This window comes from Epithele typhae, assembly GCF_022376455.1.
Source record: "Epithele typhae strain CBS 203.58 chromosome Unknown BXZ73scaffold_227, whole genome shotgun sequence".
NCBI lineage: Eukaryota > Fungi > Basidiomycota > Agaricomycetes > Polyporales > Epitheliaceae > Epithele > Epithele typhae.
The window spans coordinates 6,840-13,678 of record NW_025954418.1 but is presented as its reverse complement, the minus strand read 5'-3'; positions in this window follow the sequence as shown (position 1 = coordinate 13,678).

Genomic DNA, 6,839 nt, shown 5'->3' with positions numbered 1-6,839 from the left:
CGAATATCTACCTGTGGCCAACGCCCTCGCGAAATATACTCGAGAGGGAGGCACAGTCATCATCGGCTGGGACTTCAACAATCGGATTCTCGACGACCCGATGCTAGAGCTCTCCGAGCTATGGGGGCTCTCCTGGCGCCTTGGCTCATACTTCCGCACCACCTACCACCTCCAAACCTCATTCACCGGCGGAATCGACACCAACAGCCTCGCGTCGACATACAGCGCCAAGGCCCAGAAACTGCTCGGCGTCGACCCCGCGCATGCCCTCTATACGCCCGGGCCAGGCTCTGTCGTAGAATCCAAGGTCTTCCCACCCGATTTCTGCCCCGTGCGGACAGACGACGTTGCGTTCGCGCTCGCGCCCGTTGGACAAGGCTTTTTTGGGTTCGCGGGCGACGTCAACGACGAGAACGACACGACAAAGGCTGTCCTGGCCGTGCTCGGCATCCCACATGAGTTCATCCCGTCCAAGCTCAGCCAGCCAGGTCAGATCGCGGTGTCCTTCCGAGGCGGAAGCGAAGCGCCTCATCAGGTCTCGAATGGGGACGAGAACCCGGCGTTGGCGATCTACCCGGATGCGGTGCGACCTGCGGAGGGGGAGAACTACTCGGGGACGAAGGCGCCGGGGCGGCCTCCAGTCTGGGCGCCGACGAGGGAGGTCAAGGAGAGAGGCATGCCGGAGGCGGACAGGAATGCCTGTCAAGTGTGCGCAAAGCCCGCGGCGAATCGGTGCCCCAGCTGCAAAATCGCTCGCTACTGCACTGCTGCGCACCAAAAACAGGTCTGTTTCTACCAACGCGGTCCCTCCATGAGGGAACTCATGAGTGCTCATCGCATGCACGACAGGACTGGAAGGTCCACAAAATATTGTGCCCTTGGCTCAAGAAGGCCGGTCCTAACGGGTTCTATAGGACGTAACAGAGCGTGCGGATTGGGAGATATGGTGCTAGAAGGACATGCTGGATCTCGTTTAATGAGGAAAATGTCGAGTATACGGCAGTAGAACATGCGGTCTAGGTCTCCTGTTGAGCCGTACATCGATCGGATCACGTGGCGAGCCGGAACTGCTAAGCTCCTATGCTTGGACCTCCCACCATCTTCGTCCGCTGCCAGTCCTGAGTACACAAGGTACACAAGAAAATTTACTGATGTCACTCTCTCCCGTGCGTGTCCTGTTATGTATGCGAAGTTGTGCATATAGCTTGTGCTGATGACTATGATAACTTTCGTTCAGCCCATCATCTTGCTGACCCTTGACAAGAAGGGTCTCTATTACATGCAGGAGCATCCGCAACACCTTATCGACGCATTCACCCGTGCTCAGCAGCCAACGATCGTTTGCGGGGACTCGGCTCGCCTACTCAGCCTCCTTTCTAGGTCCCCTCGCGCCGTGCTCGTCCAAGACGGAGAAATAGCGCGCGACTTCCCTCTCGCCCAGACCCTCGCCCACTACACCCGCGAAGGAGGCACCGTCATCCTCGGCCGGGACCTCAACAATCACATCCTGCATGAGGAGTTTGCGGCGCTCATCTCCTTCTGGGGCCTCCCATGGCGGCTCGGCTCGTACTTCCGCACCACATACGTCCGCCAGGATACGTTCACCGGCGCGTTCAAGCGCGACGGTCTTGCGCCCGCGTACAGCGCCAAGGCTCACAAGCTGCAGGGCGTGGCTCCCGCGCATGCCCTCTACGCGCCCGGGCCCAAGTCCGTCGTCGAGTCCAAGGTCTTCCCTCCCGACTTCTGCCCCGTGCCGCGGGACGAGTGTCCGGTCGCGTGGGCACCGGTCGGAAAAGGCTTCTTCGGCTTCACGGGCGACATTAACTTCGAGAACGACACGACCAAGGCCGTGCTCGCCATGCTTGGCATCCCTCACGCGTTCATCCCCTCCGTACACTCCGGCCCCGGGAACGTCAGGTTGAATGTCACCTTCCCCGGAAACGAGCATCCGAACAGCAAAGACCAAGCCTCTGGGGGAACTGACGATCCCCCGATGGCGGTCGCTTCGGACGTGGTCCGTCGCGCGGACGGGAAGTCGTTCTCTGGAGCTCGATTGCCTGGGATGTCGCCTATCTGGTCTCCGATGGATATGAATGCAGACCCTCTCAGCGGCAACATGCCCGAACCTGATCCGGATGCGTGCGCCGTGTGCGCGAAACCCGCACAAAGTCGGTGCAGCAGCTGCAAGCTGGTCAAGTACTGCTCCGCTGCCCATCAGCAGCAGGTCAGTGGTCATACTAGAGATTAACATCACTATATACTCACTGGAGGACCTATCAGGATTGGAAGGACCACAAGCCGTTGTGCAAGAAACTTCAGCGGGTGGGCGCCGACGGAGTTTCAAACAAGCACAACCCGTGGGCCAAACAGTAGTCCGTACGTAATTTGATAGCTTAATCGAGGCTTACATCTGATACTCCAGCTCGGGAAGTGAAACGCCAACTTGAGACGACGGGCGAGCTAGGGTGTGACACTAAAAATAGACCGAGTTTTCACACTTGGAAGTGGACCATGAGTGGACCACAGCAAGCATCTGTACTTTGACCTCAGAACGCTATTAATCGAAATAGCTACATGTGTACGGAGATGGCGCATGCTTCCCCGCCGCACCAGGCGTGAACGACGAGCGATGATGGGTAGGAGGAGAAAGCAAGGACGGGCCGAGCCGGGCTTATAAGTGTCCCGGAGCTCGAAAACATTCCGCAGGTTTCACAGAGCGGCATTCATCGGGTCGTGCGCGCCGCCTGACGATCGCCGTCCCTGTGTGCGTAGATATGGGGAGGAGAGAGAGAGCGATAGCAACGATCGAGAGGAAAGAAAGACGGCTCCAAACCTGGAGGCGGCGCGCACGACGTGCCCGGTTCCAAACCTTTCCGATGTGACTTGGCGGAGCGGCAACTTTCGAGAACGTGCACACCGCCTGGCGCGAGCTTATACATATGTTTGCCCTTTGAATTATCGGTCGCATACCGCCTGCGCGTTCTATGTAAGCCTACTGCATTTAAGGAGGGGGTAGAGCGACTCACAATGCGAAGGGGTTTGTCTTCTGGGGTCTACTACTGTTTGAGAATCAGCGTCGACATTGGCAAAAAGAGCGAAACAACAACGCACCAAAAACACTCCTTGCTGACGGGGGCTCGTCGCCCGCGCCGCAGCGCGGGCTGAAAGTGCGTTCGCGCAGCTGCAGAGAGCCGCTGGCAACGACTTCAGGGGGTGGTCCGGGGTACGTACAGTGCATACGCTCCTCCTCCTCGGCCTCAAGACGGAACGAGCTGCGTACATCGTACGGATTACGGCCCCGCCGCCGCCGCCGCCATCGAAGGATCATCTGCACGTACTCTGAGTCTCAGACCGCACGAGCCATCATCGTCCCGTTCCCGTGAGACGCGGGTGTGTCGGGCGACCCGTCCGAAGCTACTCCTGCCCGGTGTAGTGACGGGCCCCAAAATTGTAGTGTGGTCGTGGGGGCATGCGCTCACAACTGCGGACCGACGTCTCGGGCACCCCGTGCGGTGCGGCGCGAAGCCGCTGCACGGTGTCTCTCGCCTGCCCATCTGGTGGTGAAGATAGCGAAGCGCGAGCGACGCCGGAGCCTCGGTGCTGGGAGCGGAGAGCGACGTGTTAGGAGCCGACCTGCTCGGAACCGCCATCGATCCTACTTAGCAGGTGGTCAGCGCGAGGGGCGCACGTCGATAACGAAGTCAGCTCACCTTGGAGGTACCGCACGCTCTCCGGTGAGGCCGACACTGCGAGAGGAGTAGCTTGGAGGCAATAAGGCCCTTTACCATCGGCAGCCGCATGGTAATAGCACCACGAATTGTATCTACAACACACATATGAGCTTTGGGTTCAAAAGAGGATGGCTGTATATGTCTTTTCAAGATACTACACACCTGTTCATTCAGTTTTTGAGCCAGTTGGTTGAGAGGAAGACAGTTGCGGGCAAGTTTCGGTGTATTATCAGCCTTCCCCGAGGCTTCTTTGGGAGGTGCGTTGTTCGTTGATAGATCCAGCCGGGAGTCGAGTCAGCGAAGGACTCGTATAACCTGAGCGCTTCATCGGTGTGATGCGAACCGGCGCTTCTATGATGTTTGCGGCTATTTGCTCCTTGGCTCAGAGAAAATTCAAAACGGTGTGCCGCCTCTGCCTCTCTCTCACTTCCCACTCTTTCCCGAATCCAGTCCTCATTACTTTCCCATATGCTCTCTACGTCTCGACTGATCTGATCTGATACAATGCCACTCACTGCATATTGACGTTGTATGGTCAGCCAGGAGGACTGACGAGTTGTCGTCGATGGTTATGGCCAGGTCGTGCGTTTCGCTTTTATTCACGCGTTCTCCTTGCACTCTTTCCCCCTCCGCATGGCCTCTTTCTGCCCGGGCAGTGTTCTACGCATCCACCCTGCACCGGTTCTGGTGAAGCGCCAAAATCCACGGCATCCACTGTCTAATCAGCAGCTGGATGGGCAACATTGAGAAATGCTAGCTTTAGCTCGTATGAAGCTTGTCATGTTTTTTTGCCCTACATTTCTCCTCCGTCATTCGATACTGTTTCCCGCTCTCGCTCTGCATTGGCTCATGTCCTTGTACTGTACTTGTAGTAGCACAACTTTCACCAATGCATCTCGATTGTCCCCCATGTCCATCCCATCCGATAAACATTTATGACAGCTATCAATACAGGTTACAGCGGTATCAATAGCGACAGAAGCAACGTCATGACCAGCCCAGGCTGTACATGATGAGTATGCCGACCTCACCCGACGTGCGTTGGGGTCTGCGCAGCTTGTCTCGGAAGTAAAGCCTGCTTGCGACTGTTTCTCCGACGTGCGACCTCGTCCGGACCGCGATAGTGAGATCTTGAGACCGGGTACAGAGGTGAACGGCTTGGAAAATTCGGTCTGGCACCAAAGGGGGTCGTTTGGGGGCGACTTGCGGTTGCTGAGGCAGTGCAGGTGGCGACGGGTTCGCAAAACGCGACCTTGATCTCCGGAAACCCGGCTTCGTCGAAAAGCACCTTGATGACCTCGGTGGCAGCCACGGCAGTGGAGTAGGGGAGGGACACGGGAACTAATCCAATCCATATGAGGAATGGGCGAGGCAGTGTAACCTCGTCTCAGTTTGCGAAGGCCACAAGGTCGACAGGGGCCCAATTCATGCTCCGAGAGTTGCGAAGCTCGCTGATGATTGCACCGAGAACTTCCCATTGGTCGGCCGTGGGATGGTCGTAAACTCGCACGCGATGTGCGAACTGAAGCCCGAGCTCGTGCTCCAATAAGGGACCGGTTTGAATACGCAGGGAGGGTTGCTGGGAAAGCCGCAGAAATCGTCAAATGCATCAGGGCAGAGGTTGGTGAGACGAGATCTGCAATCGACGGCCTCCTCGACGTCAGAGTGGGAGGGGAGGGGAGGGGAGGGGAGAGGGGGAAGAGACGAGTGAGTGTAGATTTCCGGGGATTCTCTATCCTGGTAAGACATGAAGGGGACTCCGGGCTGAGGGAAAGTTCATGAACCACTGAGAGATGGAAAGTTAACAACATTGAGAGACCACTGAACCGATGTACATACTAGGGCTGAAACAATCTTACTTGTGACGAGATAGTTGGCTAGTAGCAGAGAGCAGTGTCGAAGGACCTTGAGTGCCCCGTTCTAAAAGAGGCCACCCGTCCGTCCTCATTCGCGCCGCCATCGTTCTGTGGCCCTCGCTTTTCGAGCCACGCCCTACTTCCTCCGCACAGGTAGGCCAAGAGTGGAGGCGGTGAAGTCGCGGCGTACGGCAGGTGGAATCGGAACGTGCCGTTGCGCAAGTGTCCTTGTACGTGCAAGAGAGTTGGAGTCTCCGATATCCTTCATTCCTCCTTGTGGAGCGTCGCTCGAATTGGCCAAGAGTGAGGCCGTGTTAGAAACCCCGTCGAGGGCGATCAGATTGGGTGGCAGTGATTCTTGAGTACACTTGGGCAAGGCATTTGAGAATCTCGGTTTCGAGGATGGAGTCACTGAAAAACGGCATCAGCTGTATGTGAGGAGAATGGTTTACGAGTTTACTTGCCAGATTGCTTCATGCTTGCGACAATGGGAAAGAGAGATGGTGTCGCATCGTGGTGAACCTTATGTAAGACGCTAAGGGAGGGCAGAGGAAGTGGCGAAAGTGGAGGCGATGACAGAGGTGAATGTAGAGACGAAGGAAAACACAGGTGCGCAAGGAATGGGAGGGTACCATTGGAAGGGAGGCGGGACCGTGGTCTCAAGCACCTGCACGAGCCCTTGCAAGCAAAGCCGCGATGAGCCCAGGGACATCGTTGGCCTGTATGTGTGCGCCAACTACGTCTCCCGCGTCTTCCGACAATCCTTCGACCTGCACGTCCGCCAGTTGGCGAGTGTTGGGCACGAAGAGCAGCTTAACGGCAATCCGCCGCCGCTCTCCTCCCTCTTGAGGGACGACGCCGTACGTGAGGTGCAGCTCGTTTTCCGACTCCGCATGCGTCTCCTCGAGCGACATCAACGACCGATGGAGCCTCAAAGCAGCCGTATACCTGTCCGCAACCGTGGCGTCAGCACTTCTCCCTTCGTGCGACCCAACTCCAACTGGAGGACGACGCCAACACTCGGAAACACACACGCACCAATCATACAACCCGACCACCCGCCCGTCCTGGACCTCCCTCTGGCCCGCGCTGACCGTCTTCTCGAGCTCGGCACGCTCGACGCGGAGCCGCTCGACATCGCGTGCGCCGTGCTTGACGCGCTCCTTCACGGCGTCGACCTCGCCGTTCACCCGCTGGAGCTCGTCGTCGAGCGCCTGCATCTCCTCCACCTGCGCGTCGAGCTGCGCGTTCG